Genomic DNA, 23753 nt, shown 5'->3' with positions numbered 1-23753 from the left:
TCCATTTTTACACTATGACACCTAGATCTCAATTTCTTAACCTGTAAAATGTGACAGTTGGACTAATAGCTCGTAAAGTTTGTTATATCTCTAAATCTAACGTGTGATATAAAAAATTATTCAAAGTGGCTTCTGTTCTATAAATTCCCCATTTTCTTTATTTTGTGTGTCTGTGTGTGGAAAAGAATTTTAAATTTATGGAAGAATTGTATATAAAATTTCAAATAGTGAAATGGTTTATTATAGAAAACCAGACTGCTCTATTCATATGACAGAGCAATGAGTAAAATAACTTTGAGGAAAAGAAGCATCTGAAACATATGCTGCCACAAAACAATCTCTCTCACTGCTGTTGTTGGTTACTTTTTATACTTGTATATTTAACTTTTAAAATCATTACTTCCACATTTGTCATAGGATATTTTCAATTCTGATTTCACCAGTAGTATCATAATTAACAACTGACACCTTACTACTATTTTTCTGGCTTCACTATCCCACATACTGTTACAATTTCTACCTGGCACTTTCAGGCTTTTTCTGTAGGGACTGAGCTTTTAGAAAAACTTTCTCCTGCCCCTCAAGTCAACGGGAATGTTCTCTAAATGGACCCTGGGATTAGGATCTACAGTGATCCAACACCTTAAGGGAGTTAGGTTCCAGAGACTCCTGTGATATGTGAAAATCTGCAAAGTAGTGCATTCACTTCCAGAAGCCTTACAAGGCACAGAACATTTGGGTAGTATAGGGCTTGAAATAAATTCAAACTTTTATGAAAACTTCATAAAAACACAATACTTCAGAGCAACACTACATGCAGCAATCAGATATTGATGTAAAGTGGACAAGGAGAGATGCTAAAGGTATGGGCATGGTGCTGGAGAGCAAATAGACTGATGCTACAGCCAATCAGCACCCAGGATACAGAACACAGTGCTGTGTTTGGTAGCCTTTCATCCCATCAGCCAATAGTGTGCCATGTACAATCTTGCACTGGCAAACTTATGCAAGTGGTAGTATTGAACTGCATTTCCATTGTATACAGTATGGGATTCATCCACAAAATCCTGTAATATAATGAAAATTCCACAATACAGAATTAGTTATATATTTTTAAAATGCCTGTGATATAGTGAAGTGGTGATAAGTGAATAGCTATATAGTGATATAGAGGGGAGACTATATTGCCTTTTTGGTCTGGACTAGATTAAGAAAGTGCCTTTTGTAAGGGTGGGATTTGATTGAGTCAATCAATTTCTCCACCCCAATTAAAGTAAGCTACAAAAGCCTATGCTCTGATACCTTTGTCAGATGAGCTCAATTAAAGATCTGATCTAGGGGTGAACAAGACCTTGTGATCAATCAATCAACTGATCATGAGCTTTATATTAAGGGCAAAAAGTGTTTGATTAATATTTAATTATCTTTGAAAGTCGTGAACTAAAGTGATTTTAGTTAGGAATTGTTTCTAGAGAGGATAGGCTAAATAATCCTTGGAAGTAAAGCTCAGAGGCATGGAAGTCACATCACTAAGAACATGGATTATAGTTTGACTGGAAATAGTAGGCAGGGCTTCTGAAGTTTGGCCTTTGACCCTGCTTCCTTGTCCCTTTTTTGCCATCTGGTCATCAATGGAGTAGGAGATTTCTTCCTTCTCTCTTTTTTTTTTAAACCCTTACCTTCTGCCTTGGAAGGCAGAAGAGTGGTAAGGGCTAGGCAATGGAGGTTAAGTGATTTTCCCAGGGTCATACAGCTGGGAAGTGTCTGAGGCCAGATTTGAACCTAGGACCTCCCATCTCTAGGCCTGGCTTTCAATCCATTGAGCTACCCAGCTGCCCCCTTCCTTCCCTTTTGGCTAAGAATGTGATTGACAGCTTTTGTCAGGGCTCTAGATTATTCCTTCCCTTTTAATGGCCCAGAAGAACTCTGGGCTAGGTCTTGCTTATTGTCTTGGGAAGCTTCTGCCCTGAAGTTGATCCAAGGAACAAAGGCTTGGCTCTGTAGCATCATCTCCTCCTCCCAACTTCCCTTTTCCTCCCTCTCTTAGGACTTGAGAAGTCCACATGCTCCTCAGAGTACGCAAGCCACATTAGCCTAAGAAGGTATTAATTGTAATCCATTCCTATTTGACATCTATGTCTATGGAGACAGGATTCAATTCAGTGATATATTTGAAATCACATTGATATAAGTAGCAGATAGAGTTAGAATTCTAATCACCTGTCTCTCTGCTCTAATATTCCACCATTCCCAACTACTAAATCCCTGAGGAAAGCCATAATAACTGCCCTTTGGTACTCCAATCTGCCAGTGTGAATAGGAGTTTGGGATACAGCTCCAGAACATGTTATACTTTTGACAATTAATGTGATTTAGTGGATAGAGAGCTGCCCTCGGAGTAGGAAAGACCTGAATTCAAGTCCTGTCTTGACATTAAATAACTTAGAAGGGACATCAGAATCAAGTTATAGCTGGGACCATGGAGCTGATTTCTGAGTTAAACTATGTCCTCTTTAGTGTCCATCATTATGGTCACAATGTCCAAGGCATTTTACCTGAAAGGTAGAAAAAATATCTAATTTTTTAGAGCTTGGAATTTCCAGGCAGGTTTTTGGAAAAAGAATGGTGTGTTAGACAACTGAAAAGAAATTGCAATCATGTAATTTTAACATCAAAAATAAAAGAGTTCTTAGGAATGAAAAGATAACAGAACCCCTACCATTCCAGACTGGCAGGCAAAGTAGTATTCATTTACTTTCAAGGGTAATGAGAAGATGGCTGGTTTCCTCTTTCTTGTTAGAAAACAGAGTACAGCTAAGGAGCTTCCATATTAATAGGCAAATATTCTTTGTTGAAACAAGCAAGGCCAATGAACCAATGAAAGTTTCGATCTATAACAGTAGCATGTTTCTAACAGTAAAGAGGGATCATCAGAAACAGAACCCTTTAAATGAGAATTAAAAACATTTCTCACTCAAAAGTTATTATTAAAAACCAAAAAGCAGCCTCTCCCTTCTTTTTCTGTGCAGGATTATGGTGCTAAAACTGAAAAGGTACTTATAGGTATGCCAGTAGAATGACCTAATTTAACTGAAGAGGATACTGATCCTCAGAGAGATGACTTGCCTAACATCACAAAACTAAGTGGAAGTCCCAGAATTAAAGTCCAAATCCTTTGACTCCAAATTCTGAGTTCTTTCCCCTGTACTACTCAACTACCCAAATCACTGAATTATTCTTTAGATGTCTTTACTTCAACATAATTTCATTTTATCTTTTAAAAACCCTTACCTTCCCTCTCAGAAATAATATTGTATATTGGTTCCAAGACAAAAGAGTGACAAGGGCTAGATAATTTAGGTTACTTGCCCTGGGTCACACAGCTAGGAAGAGTCTGAGGTCAAATTTGAACCCAGGACCTTCTCTTTCTAGGTCTGGCTCTCAATCCACTGAGCTCCTAGCTGACCCTTCAACATAACCTTAACTGATTCATTTTAAGCATAATTATAATTTATGTATGTATAATAGTACCCTCTCATTTGAAAAGCTTTTTGCAATCATTTCAGTATGTAGTTGTTTTAGGATTCTCTTCGTTAAGCCATTAAAAGTGATGTAGGCCTAAAAGCATTAGAAAGATTAAAAATATTTAAAACTAGATAGGGCTTGAGTGATCATCTAATTCTGACCCCTATCCCCATTTTACAGGTGAAAAAATAAAGCAACCTGTCCAGTGTCACCTAGTTATCACATGGTGTAGAAACTAGGTTTCTGGGGGTCCTAATCCAGGGCCCTTTCCACTATGTCATATTCTAGCATCTTTGAAGAGTTCTTACAGCATTCCCAGTAATCAAATTATTCTCCACATTTTTCAGCTGTTGTAAGAGAAGGAAAAACCAGTGCTAAGCATAACATAGCATGCTCAGCAGCAGAGTTGAGGTTAGAACTCCAACATTCTTGAACTTTTGCCCTATTAGTAAGTCTGGAGTTTTGTTCCCTCTCCAGACCCCACTGACTGCCTGTCTTCAGAGCTCATGTTGACTTTGTAGCCTTTGATGCCTAGAGAGCTTGCCTCCCGCTGGATCTTATCTAATTTGCAAACATGGAAGGCCATTTTTAGAGAGCATTACTATTGTAGGATAAAGGTGGTATTATAGTCAAGTTTCAAAGCTTTGGGGTTGATCAGATTCTGAGTTTCCAGGCTGGAGAGGGAGATGGGGAACAACACATCAATCATAAATTTGACATCTGGTGCTTGATCCCTTGGGCTGTGGCCACCAACGTAGGTCTTCCTCCTTTCATTTAGCTAAAGTTACAGGGAGTCTACATCCTGAAACTTTGCAGTCTCATATATACTCATGTAATATCATTCCAACTGTCTTTCAAATAAGCTGCACTACCTCCCTTCTTTAAGAAAACTTTGTAAAACAAGATTTTATCTGTCTTCCATATGTAGCCCTTATAGATTCTTGGGATTCTTATCCCAACTCTCATTTGCTTTGATGAGTCAGGTTCCCAGAAGTAGACTGGCTAAATTTCCTTCTTAGTTTCTTAGGGGTACCTTAGAGGGATCGGGGACATTTTTCTAATGCGATAAGGTTAAGACCCCATTCTGGTTGTTCTCCCCAATATCAGTCTCCAATTACAGTTACCATGACCCATATATCATTGATGCCCTGGCATCATTTAAGCAATTAACGTCAACTAGCTTTTACAAAAGGATATATAAGGATAAAAGGATATAAAAGATTTATTGAGAAGAGAAAGCAAGAATAGAAAGACAAAAACACCCCCGAACACCTGAGGGAATATTCTCCCTTATACCATCTTGGCACAGAGGAGAATGGGTTCAGATTTAAAGCAATTGCAATAAAAGCCTTGCCTCACAAAATTTATTTTATGCTGATAGGCAAAGTCAATCTCTTTCTTTTTTTTTCATTGTAAGTTATTTATTTAGTCAATACTCCCTTTCTTGAAGGAAAAAAAATGACATCTAGGCTGCTGGATTGATTCAATCCTGTTCTGGATCAAGCAGATAGATCTTTACTGAGACTGGCTGCCAACAGATTCCAGCATGGACTGCCATCCATGGCCATAGGTTGACATCTTCAAGCAAATTGCTAGCACCTCTCTAGTTTGGGTTATTGGCAAAGTCTCATATGATCTTTATAAACTAATAAAGTCAAAGAAATTTCTAATAATCCTTTTTACCTGAGAATCAGAAAGGATAGATACAACAGAGATAAATACAATGAAAGAACCATGTGTTCACAGACCAATCAATGCGCCCAGCCATTCTTCTTCCTCATGTCAATATAACCAGGAAAGAAAAAGCTCAAGTTATTGCCATGGAATTCTTTTGTATGTAGCCTCAATTCTGACTCAGCATTCAAACAAAGGCGTGCACTAATGGACTGGAAATAGTCATAGAATTTCTAACCATGTTCCAAACTTTAGAATTGGAACTTTCATTACTCACACCCAAAAGTAGGCTTACCAAGGCCTTCACAGGCATGCCACTATTGGACACTCATTGTCCAGTTCATAATTACACAAACATTCTAAGACCAACCCTAAAGTAGATCAGATAAACAATTAGGATTATGAGGACACAGATTTGGATCTGGAGGGGACCTTATAAATCACCTAAATCCAATGTTATCAATTTACAAATGAAGAAAGTAAGTTCTAGGGGAGTTAGGTAACTTGTCCAAGGTCACCCAGTCAATGACAGTTTCTAGATTTGAACCCCAAACCTCTGATACCAGTACTCTTACCCCTATACTAGATATTTAAAGTAGCACTATCCCAAAAGGTGGCAGTGTTTTCCCCATTTCCATTCCCTTACTGGTATTGTAGTCATTCTGCATGTTGTTTTTCTGGTTCTGCTGATTTTTCTTTGTATAAGTTCACATAAGTCATTTCATTTTTCTCTTATTATCATATACATGATTTCATTTAGCAAAATTAACATTTAAAAAGTGTTCATGTGTCACAATTTGTTTAACCATTTTCCAAAAGACAAGCTTATACTTTGTTTCTAAATCTTTACTAATACAAAAAGTACTACTGTAAACATTTTGTCACATAAAGGGATTTTTGTTTAGTCTTAGACTTTCTTGGGAATATATGCCTAGTCATAGAATCTTTGAACATGGACACCAACATTTGAATCAGGTCCTTCACTTAATTTCATATTGGAAAACAGTCATTTAAAAAGTCTATGTAGTCTATTATTCAGAAAATACTAATTGAGGTCCTCCTATGTTCAAGGTGTTTTAGATTGGCATTCTGAGGGTATCTATCAAGACATAACAATCTGTAATTTCAGGTGGCATAGTGGATAGAATACCAGGTCTGGAGTGGGGAGTTCCTAGGTTCAAGTCTGAACTTACATAGTGACTCTGGGCAAGTCACTTAACCATATTTGCCCTGCTTTTGCCCTTCTTTCTGAGAGTTGTTAGCAGGACAGAAAGTAGATTATAGGGGGGGAAATATGTAATTTCCAGAGAAAAAAGTCATAGGCTGCCTGTAATTTAGTAGAGGTCTTAAAGAATGGCCTGAGGCTTAAAGGAGTTAAGTGCCTTTTTTAGCATCACAGATTTATAATAAGCCTGAGAGGCAGGACTTGAAGTTTCCCCACTCCAAGTTCAGCATGTTATCTATCGTGTCATCTTGCCTTTCTGCAAGGAAGTACTCAGAAGAATTAGCTCCAGGTCCTATATTCATAGAGCTTATTAACTAAAAGGAAGAAGAAGACAGGTAAAACACATTATAGAACAATATATAATATTAACTTGCACAAAATGCTGCACTGATTAGTCAAAAGAAGGAAATATTATTTTTGGCAGTGGGAACTGCCATTCAACAAATAATATTGTCTTCTTATTGAATGTACTGTTAGGTTTGAGGGGAGATTCTGTTGTTGTTGTTGTTGTTACTTAGCTGTTTTCAACTCTTTGTGACCCTATTTGGAATTTTCTTGGCAAAGATACTGTGGTGGTTTGCCATTTTCTTCTCTGCCTCACTTTATAGATGAGGAAACTGAGACACACAGGGCTAAATGACTTGCCCAGGGCCATGCATCCAGTAAGTGTCTGAGATTGGTTTTTGAACTCAGGTCCTCCTGATTCCAGGCCTGATGCTCTATCTACTGCACCACCTAGCTGCCCTATAAATAAGACATAAATCTTGCCTAGAGGGAGTTTATAATTTCTGAAAGTCTTCATGAAGGAGCTGGCTTCTCAACTATTATCTGACATATGGATAAGATCTGGGTAGGTGAAGGAAGGGCATTGATTATAGTTGGAAGAAATATTGTGAATAAAGACCTGAAAACCAGAAAGGAAAGGATGTTCATGGGAAAGTAGATCTTTCAAATGTAATATATGTGAAGATGAGTGGGGAATAAAGGTTGGAAACATAGGTTGAGAACTAATTATAAAGGGCCTTGAAAACCAGACTGATGAATTTGGGCTTTATTAGGTAGATAATAGGGAATTATTTAAAAGTGTTTGAGTCATGGGATAATGTGATAAAGGGTTTCTGCTTGAGGAAAATTAATGTGGCAGTAATTTGTAGGATGTGGTAGATAGGAGAAATTGCAAGTAAGAAACTGGAAGCAGGGAGATCACTGGGAAGCCTGTTGCTATAGTCTAGGCAAGAAATAATGAAGGTATGAATTAGGGTGATGGCAACAGGAATGGGAGGAAGATACAAATGAGAGAGAGAGATGCTAAGGGTGGGAGAGCAGAAATGAGAAGACTTAGTGAATGGTTGAGCCAAGGCTAGGGAAGAGTCAAAGATGACCTCAGTCTTTTGAAACTGTGAGACTAGGTGAATTGTGGTAGCATTGCTAGAATAAGGGAGTCAGGAGGAAAAAATCTGGATTAAGGAAAAGATGATAAGTTGACTTTTGGAAATGTATGTTTTAAGGTCCTGGCAGGACATGTATTCAGGTGGGGCTATTATCAAAGAGATGGTTGGAAATACTGATATAAAGTATATCCAAATGCTTGCAATTGGAAATACTGATTCAGAAATTGTCCACATGGAAGTAATATGTCAAGGGAGAAAAGTGGAAGAGTTTTTTAAGGTAGTAAAGTAGAGATAGAAAAGAAGAGGGACAAATCCAGAACACTGAAGAATACCAATAATTAGAGTATGAGAAGAGGAAGAGAGAAGAATAAATAGAAAAAGAAAAGGAGGAAGAGAAGAGGAATACATAGAAAAAGAAAAGGAGTGCACCTGAGAATATAAGAGCCAAGGGAAGAGATTTTCAAGATAGAAAGTGAATGGTAAACATCATCTATTATAGCAAAGAAGTCAAGGAGGATGAAAATAGTGAAAAGATCCCTTATTAGATCTGATAATCAGGAGCTCATTTGGTAACTTTTTAATTAATCAATTACAGTAGAGTAGAGAAGTAGGAGTTGAAATCAGATGCACAATTTAGAAATGGGTGGATAGTTAGAATGTAAATTTCTTTTTCTAGAACATGGAAAGAACATGGGATCTTATCCTGGGGTCCAAGGACTCCACAAGAGGTCCATTAATAGATCTCATGGATCCATGACACAAAGACTAACTCTTATTTTAGAATTTTGATAGTAACATGAAGAAGGATAGATTGATAGCTAGAAGAATGAACACGATCAAGTGATGCTTATTTTAGGATAGGAAAGACTTGAAGGCATTTGTAGACATGAGCAAAGGAGATAGTGAGGAAGCAAGATAGAGAGGGAGAATCTCTGATGGAACAAGATCCTAAAAGAAGTGGGAGGAGTGGAATAAAGGACTCAAATGGAGCTATTAGCCTTTGAAATTAAGTATATAACTTGAGTTGGGAGGAAGGGAATCTTGTCTTCCTTCTCAGTTTCCACGTGTTTTGAGAAACCTTCTCTTATTTTCCCATTTGATTGTGCTTTCTCTTCCCTTTATTTACTTTGTATAATACTTACTTGTGTGCATGTGATAGGTTTTTGATTCTCAGTAGAATGTGAGCTTCTCAAGCTCAGGGATACTTTTATTTGTGTCTTTGTAGCACAAGGTCTTAAATATATTAGCAACTAAATAAATTATTTGTTGATTAAATCATTATTTTCTTTAATAAGTATCTAAAATTATTAGTCTGTAATTTTTTTTTCTGGCCCATCCATCCTGCCTCCAGGAATTACATTGTTAATCAGATGAGAGAATTTTTTTCCTGCTGCTACCTGCTACCATATACTATGGACATTCATGGAAATACCTGACGAGATTCAGAAAACAGGTTGTCTTATGTCTTGTAAAAGCTAGGTGGAATAAGTCAGTCAGACTTTTTAGACTGCCATTCCTGATCCTTCACAATCTGTCTTTGTAGGCCTATTTCTCATTTCTTTTCTTCACTTTTGTTGTTCAGTCATTTCAGTCATGTATGTGACGCCATTTAGGGTTTTCTTGGCAAAGATACTAGTGGTTTACCATCTTTTTCTCCAGCACATTTTATAGATGAGAAAACATAGGCAAACAGGGTTAAGTGACTTGTCTAGGGTCACACAACTAGTAATTGCGAGGAGGAATTTTAACTCAGGAAGATGAGTCAGACTTCAGGCCCAGCACTCCATCCAATCACATTCCCTACCCATTCCCCATCCACAAGGCTACTACATGAGTGTAGGCCTTCATCTCTTCTCATCTAGATTATTGCACAGGGTCATAACTGGTTTTCCTGCCTTGAGTCTCTCACTACTCCAGTCTATCCTGCACACTGCTGCCAAAGCCGTTTTCCTTAAGTGCAAATCTGTTCACGTCACTCCTTCATGCAATCTATTCTAGTGACTTTTCATGCCTTCTAGGACCAAATATAAACTCCTCTGTTAAACTTTTAAAGTTCTACACAACCTTGCTCCCACCTATCTCTCATTCCTGAAACACATTTGCTCCCCCCTCAGGCTCACAGAATTCGGTTCTTTTTGTAAAAGACAATGAAAGTATCATCTATACAGAAAACTTTTCTTGAAACTCCCCCCTCCAAATGCTGTCTTCCTTCCCTAACTACTTTGTATTTGTCTACTTCATTTATTTGTATTTATTCACTTTGCTTTAATACTATCATATACTGATATCTGCATGTGTTGTCCCTCATTCAAATATAAGCTCTTTTCTTTTCTATTAGGGATCATATTGCTAGATTTGAACCTTCCAGGCCTAACAAAGTGCCTGGCACTGAGTAGGTACTGAATGAATAAATACTTGTTCATTGATGGCTGGATAGATATGCTCCTGGCAAACTGAATTCTTTGTCATTCATTCCCTGAATTAGTTCTGAGATTTGCTATGCCTTTGTTAATCAATCACTCTCCCTACAGATAGGAGGTGATGCAGTGGTTAGAACCTGGCTTTGAGTCCAGAAGTTCAAAGCTGACCTCAGCCACTTACTGTACTAGTGGTGTAACCCTGGCCAAATTAAACACATCTAGGAAATGTCTGAGGTCAGATTTGAATTCAGGACCTCCCATTTCTAGTCCACTGAGCCACCTATCTGTCCCTGCCTGGTTACTTTCAACTCTGTCTCTCTCAGTTTCCTTGAGCATAAAATGATGATGATAATATCTACCTCCCAGGATTGTTGTAAGTATCAAATGAGATATTTGTAAAGTGCTTAGCATACTGCCTGGCATATAGTAGGCATTTAATAAATTCTTGCTATCTTTGCTTTCTCTAGAAATCCTTCCTTCCTTCAAACCCACCTCAAATTCCATTTTTTTTCATTAAGTTTTCCTGAATTTTCTAAATTGTCAGTGATGGGTTCTCTACCACACCTTATTTTAAATATTTTGAAATTTAATTATTTTATTTATTATATTTTAATGCCAATATAATATATTGATAGAGAATAATAAATAATAATTATTTAAATGTTTTGAAAGCAAGGGTTTTATCTTTTTTTTTTTAACCCCTTACCTTCTGTCGTCCAATTTCATCTTCTAGAATACGTAGCAGGAATCCAGTCCCATGGAGCTGTCTCTACCACCTCTGTACTGAGCTGATCACTGAACCTCTTCCACATTCCTTCTCCCACTCCCATTCCTAGGGTATAGAATTTCATGTATGTTTCATAGTGTAAAATTTTTTGTTTAGAAGCAAATGTGTTTGAGTGTAATGAAGTACATAATACTGGAAGAATGGCAGATGCCCAGTAGAAAACAGGTTGATGCTTCTCTTTGCCAAGACAGACACTTCTACTTGTGTCCTTGATCCCATCTCCCTTGGTTTCCTCTGGCAGCCTGTCTTAACAATCCTTCTTTTTCTCTTTCTAATATTCAGTTTTTCTACTGGCTCCTTCTCTGCTGTCTACAAACGTAGCCAAGTTTCCCCCATCTTTAAAAATTCTTCTCTTAGCCTTTTTACCTCCTTAAGCTCCTATATCTTGCTTCCTCTTTCCTGTTAAAATACCAAGACAAAATGGTCTAAACTTATTGTCTCTATTCCCTCCCCTCCAAGGCCAAAGCTAATAAATGTTGTGCCCTTCATTTGTAATCCTGAAATCAATATTACTACTGATTTATTAAGCTTCTCCTTTGAAATATTAACTTACATAAAACTGAAGTTTCTTAATCTCCATTCTTTTTTTTTTAAACCCATACCTGCTGTCTTGGAATCAATACTGTGTATTGGTTCCAAGGCAGAAGAGTGTAAGGGCTAGGCAATGAGGGTTAAGTGACTTGCCCAGGGTCACACAGCTGGGAAGTGTCTGAGTTCAGATTTGAATCTAGGATCTCCCATCTCTAGGTCTGGCTCTCAATCCACTGAGATATCCAGCTCTCCCCCCCCCCCCCCAATCATCTCCATTCTTGAAATAAATTTGTTTCTTTAGCTTTTGATATGTTGATAGTTTGCTAATGATATATCTTCTAACTTGAAGGGGTTGCTATTCATTACTGTGTCCTAGACAAGGTGATGTCTGGGGTCTCTTCCAACTCTGAGGTTCTGTGATTCTTTTTTCAGACAACCTGAAAGCTTTCTTTGTAGCCAAGCATGCAGAGGAAATAGTCTACAACTTCCTTCACCTTTGCTTCAGGGTCAGAATCAAACAATAAATTTTGTTAACAATGCATGTTTATAAACCCACACCCTCTTGGGCCCACAAGTCCAAACATTAAGGATTAAATATCATTCCAAGTAGTAAAAAATTCTTGTGGTCCTTGTTGATGAATTCTAATACATCATGTATTCATGTGCCAAATTCTTCACTTTGAAAAAATTATTCTACCTTCCTGTTTGTATGGAGGAAAAGTTTCATCTCAGCAATAGCTAGAGATACAGAGATGACCTGCCAACCATCCCATTTACCCATTTATGCTTTTTTCCACTGATAGCATTAATCTGTTGTCTTATTAAGAATGCAACATCATGAATCATCCACCAAGTTGGGAAATCCAAATTTAGTTAGAGGTGACTGAACTCATCAGTGATAACACTAGGGTTGTGGGAAGAGGGCTGCAGCTGAATGTTAATGAATTAACATTATGAAATCTGAAAAAGCAGAGCCCTTGTTGACTGTACACAAAGCATAATTTTATAATAGTCTTTGATGGCCTCGCTTCCTCTGTAGATTATTTCGGAAATGGCTTTTGTCTGAATAAGCATTCCCAGAGGTAGAAAGTCTTGAAACTAAACCCACTAATACTATGTGTTTATGTATGAATTTCTGACTTTTTTTGGTATGGTTAGCCAGGCAGACATTCATTTGTATCAGGAATTAAGGAAATGGATTAACCATAATTACTTAATTATATCTAAATGTATAAAATACTTAGGACACAGTAAATAATACTTAGTCACTGGGAGGCTTAGTAGCTAAAGTGCTGAACTTGGAGACAGGGATTTCATAGTTTGAATCCTATTTCAGAAACTTATTAGATGTTTGACCCTGGGCAAGTCAGTTTCCTTAGCTGTAAAATGGAGATAATAATATAACCTGTGGCCCCAGAGTTGTTAAATCTCAGATAAGATAATGTATAAAATATTTTGAAAAACTTAAAACCATCCAAAATTTGGTATTATGAGTAGTAGTAGGAGGAGGAGGGAGGAGGAGGAGTAGGAGGAGGAGTAGTAGTAGTAGAATGACGACTTGTTGGGTAAGTTTTAGTGAGGATTCTTTTCTAGATATGTCTTGTACTAGTCTGCCAAAATCCCTTCCCAGTCTGAAATTCTGTGATTGGACTATTAAATAAACAAACAAACATACCTTTTCCTCCCCTCCCCCCACCTCTTCCCCTAACTCCAATCAATAGCAATAGTAAAAAGAAATAGATGCTATATAGGGCTCAAGAAAAGTATTATGGGGACACCCATTTCTCCAGGGGAAAAAAAGGGAAGAAAACTAGGGTAATTATCTGGATAATTTAGGCAGGAACTTTAAACTCACCCTCTCAACTGAATGATCTATAATGATCAAGCCAAAAGTGAAGGTTTATTTTTATTTTTATTTGGTGGGGTAGGGGCTTGATAATCTTGGTCATCAGTTCAGTTTTGTTCTTTATTTTGACTGTGAATACTTGGCCTGGAAGTGAATTGTTCCTTTGTGTGAAGTGATGAACTCTCTAAGGTACCATTTAATGTTCTGAAAGAGCTAATTTTCTAAATGATTCCCTTGTGTTCTGGAAGACTCAGTTCATTTCACGTGAACGAGCACTTTGTCCTCAGAGACTAGTCTATTTTTTGCGTTTCCTGATAGGCTGAGACCCAGAAAGGCTGAGATAAGAGTCTGAATAAATGCCATTACAGAGGGTGCGGCAGCAACTGAAGGGAGAAGGACCCTGAGTTTACTGGGGTTGAAAGACAATGTAGTTACATTTAGCCTTAAGTGCTGAGCTGGGGCCTTTGGGCACTCAGTCTAAGTAAAGTATACTTCATCATGAAGATGAGTGAATCTTTTGCCCCAAATAACTATGCCAAGTTCACCTTAGGCCTAGTATAGTCCAATGAACAATCATCATCATCATATATATATATGAATATGATATTTGTGTGTGTGTAAAACAGAAGTGACTTTGTAGGCAGAAGATCTGTGTTCAAATTCCATCTCTGGTACTTTTTAGCTGTGTGATATTGAGTAGGTCATTAAATCTCAGTATTCCTCAGGCATTCACTAGGATTACACTACTAAAATCCTAGATTTGGAATTGGAAGTGATCTCTGGTCATATAACCCAACCTCCTTATTTTATAGGTGAAGCTGAGAGAAATCAAGTGACTTGCCCAAGGTCACAGAGATAATAAGTGGAGTCAGAATCCCTGTTTCCAAATTTAGAGCTCTTCCTTTTGTATCATGCCATCTCTCAACAGATATGGCCAACCCTGGGGAGTGGTGGAGTGGTGGTGAATGAGATTGACAAAATGACAGATCCTTTCCATAGCACCGTTTGTCTGTGATACTCAGGATAATGTCAAAAGCCCATGGCAGCTTCAGTCTGTGTAGATCTGTAGTCTTTGGTCTACCTGAAATTACTTGTCAACAAGAAGTTCCCTTTAGAATAATAAACTACCAGGGAGTATTCTTGGAATTCATGAGGTGAGATATTTGTCTCAGCAACATTCCATTTGGCCCACTCTATCAGATTCTTCCTGGTCTTCTCCTCCCTACCCCACCCCACCCCCAGACCCCCATCTACACTCCCTAAGGTCTCTAATGACTGGGATTGCCTCAGTTCCACATGGATGTGTGTGACTATTCAAAGGGCAGTTCTAATTAACTAACTACCTAGTGATATGCTTAGCTGATGAGTATCCCTTGTGGGGATATGATCCCAAATAAAGCAAATGAAGACCATGCAACTGGACTGGATATATAGTCTTTGAATAAGAGTTTAGAACTGAGTCAAAATGAGCCTTGGAATCTGTGAGATCATACTGGAACTGAGGTTATTAAATCATAGAAGGAACCTTAGAGGCCATCTATCCTCTTTTTTATGAAGAATGTTACTGGTTCATGATGTCAAGTGACTTAAATACCAGGTGATAATAATAACCATCATTTACATAGCACGTACTGCGTGCCCAGCACTGTGCTAAGTTGTGCCCAAGTCATGCAGATAGTGTCAGTTGTAGGATTTGAACTCCAGATGCAGTACCTCTTCCCATTCAATGACCTTGCTGCTTCCTCAGTGATCCTTAGACTCCTGAGCCCAGGGTCTCTCTAATGTCCTACAAATCTTTGCTTGAATCCCAAGGGTTTGTGCAGTGTTGCAAAGATCTCCCTTGCTGCTTTTCTTTATTAAAAGAGGAAAGAAAGGAAAAGCATTGCATGAAATCAAGTTAAAAAGAATCTTAATTATTATTATTTAAAAACAATACAAAGCACTCAAACTCCATTCGATCTTCAGTCTAGCCTGGTATGGCCACACAAGTAATTAAGGTCTGAATGTAGCACACTTACTTAACATGATAAAAGAGTGTTGGGAAAAGTTCTCCTCTTGCTTCTTCCCAAATATTTTGAGATTCATCGAAATGTATAAAACGCAGAATCTGTTCTGTAACATTTATTGAAGAAAAGCCTAATGGGGGAAAATGTGGTCCCGGTGAACTGCTGCGACCCTTAATGAATCTGCAGTCTCTTCGGAGAATCGCAAGCAGAAATCCCCAATGCTAGCGTGTACTTAGTGCTTCAAACAATAATTACCTCACCAGAGTGAAATCACCCGAAGACCATAAAAGGATTTGACAGTTTCCCCACGATCCTTCGCAGAGGCAGTAGCAAGGTTGTGCAGAGAGGGCTGTGGCCACTGATAACTCCCTCACTCAGCTGCTGAGGAACTCAGAAAAGCCTGCTCCAAACTTTTCAGCTGTTGACAAGCTTGACTTGCTGAGAACACTGGTTAAATATAGCCCGAGCGAGCCCAGCTCCACAAAGTCATTGCTCGAACAGTGTGGGAAGAAGAGAGCAAGAAGAAGGGGAAACCTAATCTCGGAACCAAACTGCCGGAGCCAAACAACACCTAGCAACAGTTGAAAAAACTTTTAAACAAAAGTCTGGGTGGGAGACTTGAGAGAGGACGACCTCCTGTCTCTGCCGATTGGGGCTCCAGGGAGACAAAAGTTCATCTCTCTTCTTTCTTCTGGGTTCTCTGAATGACTAGCTGCTGATTAGACCTAAGGGAGTGGGAAAACCCAATTGCTGTGGATTTCTTGGGGCAGGAGAGTTTTCTTGGACTTCCAGATAATTTGTGCTGTGGGACAAGCCACCAGACTTGCGGAAGAATAAGCTGTCACTCATCAAGGAACCTAGAACTCTGCTGTCAGGTAAGACAGAGACAGCTAATTATTCTTCTACAAGGAAGGAAATTTCTCCTAGATTTCCATTTATCTGATACTGCCTTTTAGTACTCACTGTTCTATTGTACATGATGATATGTTTATGAATGATATCCTTCCGGGAGTTATGGCAAAATATCCAGACATATCATGGTCTCCCTATTAAGAGAATCCCACACTAGTCGCAAAGCTTTGGGACTTTATAATTGTTCATTGAAATAAAAAATATAGATTCCAACTCATTATTAGACAGGCACTAGACTATTAAAGAAATCACACCATTTTACCCCCTTTTGAAATATTTGGAGTGGTTAACAAATGAAATTCCCAATCCCCTCTCCCATCCCCCAGCAATTGGAGTCTAACTAACTAGCAGTCCATGTGGTAAATGAGAGGAAACTCCCACATGGGGTCTGTATTGCTATACTCATGCCTTGCTGCTTTCTGCTTCTCCTTTGGCCTGATTCTCTGATTACATCGGAACACCTTGTGCTATTGGTTCTGACCTCATGACAGTCTCACCCCAAATGCTTTTTTTTGCCTGAGCTCTGACCACGATCCGTGTTGAATCATTCCCTAAATCTTCAGTAGTAGAGGGGAGCCATTCAAAAAAGTGTTGGAAAGGTAATTTCAAGCTGGTTGTTCCTAACCTGGGTAATTGTTTACATACGGTCATAATAGATCCTGTTCCTTTCAACCCACATGGAGTTGAATTGAAATCATGATCCTTTCCTAAGCAATTTTCCCCTTTCTCATTCAGAGAAAAACCTGAGTTTTGTCTGTGAGAAGGATATTCTTTCCTATTCTATGAAAAGCTCTGCATTTTTTTCTTTTTAAATCCAGAATTTTTTTTCCTGTGTTCCCCACTGAATCCTAGGAAGGCTTTGGGCTATATTGGATTACTGTAAACTCTCTGGCTTGAAATTGCTATTGGGCTAGCTATTGTATTCAATGTATAAAAATAGGAGAGTGGTTCCACAAAACAGGATACAAACCCTTTATTTGAATATGTGTCCTGTTCTAAGTATAATATTAAAATGCATGAAGGATCAGACTTAAAGCTAAAAGGGACTATAAAGATCCTTTAAGTGCTCTTGGAGTTCTCATTTTTTATAACTGGGGAAGCATAAGATTAAAGATGTTAACTGACTTTAAGAGCAGGAAAAAACTTTCAAGGTTTTTTAACCCACTTCTGTGCTCACATTTAACAGGCAAGGAAACAGAGGGGGAAGTTAAATGAATTGCCCAATGTCACATAGGTAGCCATTGACAGAACTGGGATTTGAATCCATCTCCTCTGATTCTAAATCCTGTGTTCTTTCAGTTGTATTTTAGTTAAAGAACATGGAATTGATCTAGAATTGACTTTGAAGAATAAATATGTATTTGGAAATAAGAATGAACTAAACATGTGAATAAATTTTTCAGCCTTCTAAAGCTAAATCAATTGTTATTATGATTTTAGAAAGTTGAGACATTTATTACACTAAATTCATTCTAGCTATTCTTAATCTAAAATTGCTTAAAATATAGGGTTCCTTAAGGTGTTTGTTACATGAATAAATATAGTCACATATAAATAGTATGTATCTATATCTATCTTTATCTGTTACTACATGTAGTTACAGCAGTGGTGAATTTAGCACCAATGAGTGATCCTCATGGTAGAAGAGACAATATACTTTAGTTGTGAAAGAATTTTGAAAAGTCAAACTAAATACTTTACATTTCTACCTGTTTATATCTTAGGAAGGGTCACATTGTTGGCTTAAGTATGTGCACTTGGGCCAGATCTTACCACCAGTTCCAGGCACACAATTCCTTTTTAAGTCCATGGAGCAGTACATGTAACTCAACACAGAATTTGACCCAAATTGAAAACTCGGTTTCCTGAAAGCCAGGGCAACACCGGTGAAGGTCTGAGTAGTTGAACTGCTGCTTTATCCTTACACATCAGAAGTTTTCAGGAGAAACCACATGATTTTCTACAAATAATAAATGCCAAGGTCACATAGTGTACTGTTCTCCTTGCCTATACTTCCTCAGTGGACCACAAGTGTCCATTGCTACACCCTCTGAAATCTGCAAATGTGTGATTTTCTTGGCATGAGTCAATGTTTCGTTAGAATGTTCATGATACAAATAGTAGTAGACGGCCTGAGAATGGGCCCATGATAGTTTGTGTCTTCTGAGCCAGCTAGTTAGCTTATGGGTAACGTTCTTTGCTCTCCTAACAATCTATGGGCTCTGGGATACCAAGACTAGGACTTACATTTTCATAGAACTTGGCGTTTATCTTTACAACTGCTCTGATTCTGGTTTTGCTTTTGTCATCCTATCAGAAAGTGCCATAATTTCCAGAGCCAATGAGATTTGATAGGACAGAGTCAGCTTTGACTTCCTCCTTGCCTCTTAACATTGCCCTGCATTTTGAAGCAGCTACTATAAATTCTCTCAGTTCTCCTTCCCATTGTCTTTCTCATCCTTCACAGAACTTCCACTGTAAATCTAGGCCCTTATTATCTTTTGCCTCGTCTATTTTAAAGTCTTTTATCTATTCTCCTTTCTCCAAGACTCCCCCTCATTCTAATCTACTTTCCTAAGACACTGCTATAATTGTATCCACCCAAAAAATCTTCAGTGATTATCCACTGGTTATGTCTTGGACTAGCAGTGTCTTTAGGAATTTCTATTACATTCATGTCAATTCAAAAAGTATGTATTAAGCAGCTGCTGTGTACACTGGTTATTAAAAAATGAAATAATATTTGCTTTCTAGGAGCTTATATTCTAGAAAATAATATCTTACCTTGACATGGAGCAATGTGCTTTACATAAATTTTCTAACTTGATCTTTCAATAGTCTCATAAGGTAAGAACTATTATTACCCACATTTTACAAATGAGGAAAATATCTTTCAGAGAGATTAAGTGATTTGTTGCACAACTAGTACAAGTTCTTCCTGACACTGAGTCCCACATACTTTCTACTATAACATATTGCCAGTTAGTTGTTTAACCCGATCTTCTCTGTTTCTTCATCTCTAAAATGAGGGGGTGCTGTATTAAGTCATTAATGTTCTTCTAATGCCAGTATTCTGGGTCTACTTATAGAATCTTAGAATCACACGATTCCATGGTTGGAAAGGGCCTCTGTGGTCATCTAGTTTGACTTTCACCTAAAGCATGTTTTCCAGTTACAATATAACCAACAAGTGGTTACATAACTTATACCTAAGGATCTACAGTAGTAAGAAATTCATTAGCTCCTAAAATAATCAGCATATTTTCAAATAGTTTAAATTGTTAGGAAATATTCCTTCATGTTAGGTCAAAATCAGTTTCCCCTGTAACTTCCACCCATTGGTTCTCTTTTGCTCTTCCTAAGGTCAAAGAGAACAGATGAAATTTCTCTTCTATGTGATAATTCTTCAAATATTTGAATGTAATTTGCAAGTTATTTCTTTCTTCCAAAATCTACTCTGTTTTTATGGCATAATTTATACTTCATCACCATTTTGGTCTTCTTCTAGATATTGTATTAGGTGGTTGATCTTTAAGGATATGGTGATGTGGAATCAGATCTGCCACCCTCCTCCCTTCTCCCTCCCCCATCAGTTGGTGACACTGGAAGTCAGATCTGATTGAGCTTCCTGATATATCTGATATATCTGATAGATAATTCAGTCTTCAAACAGTTAGAACAAGAGGTTTATTTAAGGAAGGTGGAGGAAAGGAAATTGGATGGGAGAGAGGGTTTAGGGTTTCCCTGATCTTAAAATAATCCTAAATTAAAGAATAATATAGTAGAGTTTTGAATGAGGGAACATGGCTAACAGGATTGAGGACCTTTGAGTCACTTTTATACAGAAGAGATAAATTCAGTAAGAAGAGGATCTTCTCAGTCTTACTCCTTCCTGTCTCAGGAGAAAGAGACAACTCCAGCACTTTGGATGTTTCCCTTCAACAGGCTCCCTCCGGTGACATTCTTTTCCGGAATGTTCTTTGATTGACAGCTTCTGCAAACTTTACTCCTTTGGCTCTGTTGCAGGTTTTCTCCAATTTACTCATCCACAATACACTCCAGTTTCTTGGTGATGGTCCTAAATTGTGATATCCAGCCTTGAACATGATAGTTCAAATGTAGTCTGATCAAGGCAACATCTCATGATATTATCACTTCCCTTGTTCTGGGACTTTTTAATTCATATTGCCTAAAATTACATTATCTTTATAAACTTCTCATCAAACTATTTCTTCATATAAACATGCAATCTACTAAAACCTCATGGTGTTTTTTTTGCACACACTACTGTTTGTTCTGATACCATCACCCCCATTTTATACTTAATCAGTTGATTTTTTGAACACAAATGCAAAACTTTATCTTCATCTCTGTTAAGTTTCATGAAGCCCTCACTTCTAGCCTACCAAGATGCTGATTCTGCCATCCAGACTATTAGATTTGTTTCCTGTGAATTTAATGGACATTGCCATCTAAGTTATCATTTAAATAATTGATAAACCATATTGAAGAGAACCTGGCCAAGATCAGAACTTTGAAACATTCCATTGGAGCTCTCCTTTCAGATTAATATCCATACATTAATCACTTATTAGAGTTTGTCAATCAATATTCATTAAATATCTTCTATATTCCAGACCATGGGTACAAAGACAAAATGGATTAATCTCTGCCCTCACAGAGTTTCCACTGACTAATACTATTATAAAGCCTGCATGTTTTTATCTTGTCTACCAAGGTTTTAGAGGCTTTGTTAAATGCTTTGCTGGAATCCTGATATATGATGCCTCCAAATATTTTTCTAATTCACCTTTCTTGTAACTCTGTCAAAGGAAGGAAATTAGAATAGTTTGGCATGACTTGTTCTTAATGATCTCCTGCTGCCTTTTAGTCATCACTTCTTCCTCTTCCATATGTTCACAAGCTACACATTTAGTAACCACTTCTAAAAATTTACCAATAATTGACATCAAGCTCATCAGTTAATCATTTTTGCCTTAAAAAAAAGTTTACCACTTTCCTAGTCTTCAAACATCTTTCCTATTCTTCAGAGAGTACTGAGAATATGCAACAGTAATGCCTGTGGGTTTTTTTTTTCTTCTCTTAACCTGGGGTTTAATTTGTCTTTCCGAATGACTTGAACTCATTTAAAGCAGCAAAAAGGGAAATGTTTATTTAAAAAAACAACTTTTTTTGAACTAGTAAGATTTTTTTTTTGAAATCAATAACTTTTTTAAAATTCAAAGATATTTTATTTTCCCAATTACATGTAATAATAATTTTCAACATATATTTTCCAAAATTATAAGATCCAAATTATTTCCCTCTATCCCTTCCCTCCAGAGATGATAAGCAATTTGATCTGGGCCTTACGTGTATTATCATGCAAAACATACTTCCATATTGGTCATTGTTGTAAGAGCACACTCATACAAAAGCAAAACCCCAAAATAAAACTGTAAATACACTGATGTGAAAGATAGTATGCTTTGATTCGCATCTATCTGACTCCTATAGTTTTTTCTTTACAGGTAGATAGTGTTTTGTGTGATAAGTCCTTCAGAATTGTCTCAGATCATTTCACTGCTGAGAATAGCTAAGTTTTCACAGTTGAGCATTGTACAATATTGCTATTATTGTGTACAATGTTCTCCTGGTTCTGCTTATTTATCTCTGCATAGGTCCTCAAATGTCAGGGTAAGGTATTTGGATAAGGGGAACAAACTTTAGAGAAAAGAAACTGCAAGGTGATGTAATAGCTAAAGCAACTGCACCTGGAGTTAAAAAGATTTGAGCTCAGATTCAGCCTCTGATACTAGCTGTGTGATCCTGGCCAATTACTTAACCATTGTTTGCCTCAGGTTCCTCAACTGTAAAATGGTAATAATTATAGCATCTATTTCTTATAGTTGTTATGAGAATCCAAAGAGATAATATTTAAAATTTAGTATAGAGCCTGGCATATAGTGGGTGCTTAATAAATTATTCCTATAGCAGTTCTTTTTGTAGTGGCAAATAATTGGAATTTGAAGGGATGTCCATCAACTGGGGAATGGTTGAACAAATGACAGAATACGTTGGTGATGGCTTGGTTTCTTTTACTTTGCAGGTCAAGTTCTGTGTTCCTTTATGGTCTGTTTGTCCTTGGATTAGACATAATCAATGAGCAAAAGTCTCAGAATATTTAAATAACTAATAGCAGGTTGCCATAGTCCAAGGCTTTTGGGGTATGCTTTTTATATGTTACGTAAATGGATATATTAGGTTATGCTATTGCAAAAAGTAAAAATAGTTAAAAACCTTTTCAATACTATATGTGTTTCAAAGGCAAAAAATGAGAAAAGAAAGGGAAAACAATCAAATACTGTATGACATATGTAAGAAGAAAACAAAATGTTAAAATTGTGTATATTTCACTATAACAGGGGTAAAGTATAGAGACTAGTTTAAAAAAAATAAAATTCATTTCCTCTTAGACTTAACATGATCTGCAGTGAGAGTGCAAATATGGTAAACAAAACAATGTGAGTGCAAATAAGGTAGATAAAGCAATAAAACATTCAAGAAAATACAAAAAAAATATTAAAGGCACAAAATGTTACAAAAGGCACATTAGGTCAATATAGGTCACTAATAGAGATTTTCTTCTTTGAGGTAGTACATGTGTTGCCCTACAAGGCAATTTGTGCAAATACAAGGATCAACCAAATAAAGTATAACAAAACAGTACAAATCTAGCAAGAAAGAAGTCCAATCACAATCATTAGTCAAATTCAATCAATGCAAGCAATTATCCATTATCAACAGAAGATACTTATTTTACATGGCTACAAGGAATCCAAGAGTCACTCTCTCCAATTTTTATGGCTCTTATAGTTAGTAGGACCTGGAATGATCCGCCATAAGCAGGTTCAGTGGACACAGTATGTTTGAAATTCTTTATGTGCACACTATCACCTGGTTTTAAATCATGAAGCGAGAAATCTATGAGACTTGCTTGAATAGCAGCTCCAGCGTTGTGGAGTTCTCGCAATTTTGTTTGTAATTGTCTGATATATGTAGGAATGGTTGTATCCCCTCCTAAAAATGAGGTCTAGGCAGGGATAAATGGTTGTGCCTGAATAGATGGATGTCCAAATAGCATCTCAAATGGCAAGATGTGTAAATTACCTCGGGGTCTGCTTCTGAGATAAAATAGGGGCAGAGGTAGAATATCAGGCCACTTTAATTATTTTTATTTTTATTTTTTTAAAACCCTTACCTTCTGTCTTGGAATCAATCCTGGGTATTGGTTCCAAGGCAGAAGAGCAGTAAGGGATAGGCAATGGGGGTGAAGTGACTTACCCAGGGTCACACAGCTAGGAAGTGTCTGAGGCTAGATTTGAACCCAGGACCTCCCATCTCTGGGCCTGGCTCTCAATCCACTGAGCTACCCA

At 37.4% G+C, this 23753-nt stretch overlaps 1 protein-coding gene across 6 annotated transcripts in view; it reads left to right on the top strand.

Annotated features, from left to right (window-relative positions):
• Positions 1-23753, top strand: part of FILIP1 (filamin A interacting protein 1) — a 351039-nt gene that overhangs the window by 24750 nt on the left and 302536 nt on the right. The window contains exon 1 of one of the 6 annotated variants that reach the window (XM_007484212.3): positions 15506-16280. The exons of 1 other annotated variant lie outside the window; for it this stretch is intronic. The gene's annotated coding sequence lies outside the window, so the exon portion shown is untranslated. Of the gene's footprint in view, positions 1-15505; positions 16281-23753 lie in introns of those variants that run through there. 4 more of the 6 variants (XM_056818507.1, XM_056818509.1, XM_007484217.3 and 1 more) reach the window with 4 other exon arrangements.

The sequence above is a fragment of the Monodelphis domestica genome, chromosome 2, assembly GCF_027887165.1.
Source record: "Monodelphis domestica isolate mMonDom1 chromosome 2, mMonDom1.pri, whole genome shotgun sequence".
Lineage (NCBI taxonomy): Eukaryota > Metazoa > Chordata > Mammalia > Didelphimorphia > Didelphidae > Monodelphis > Monodelphis domestica.
This window is presented reverse-complemented; position numbering and strand designations above follow the sequence as displayed.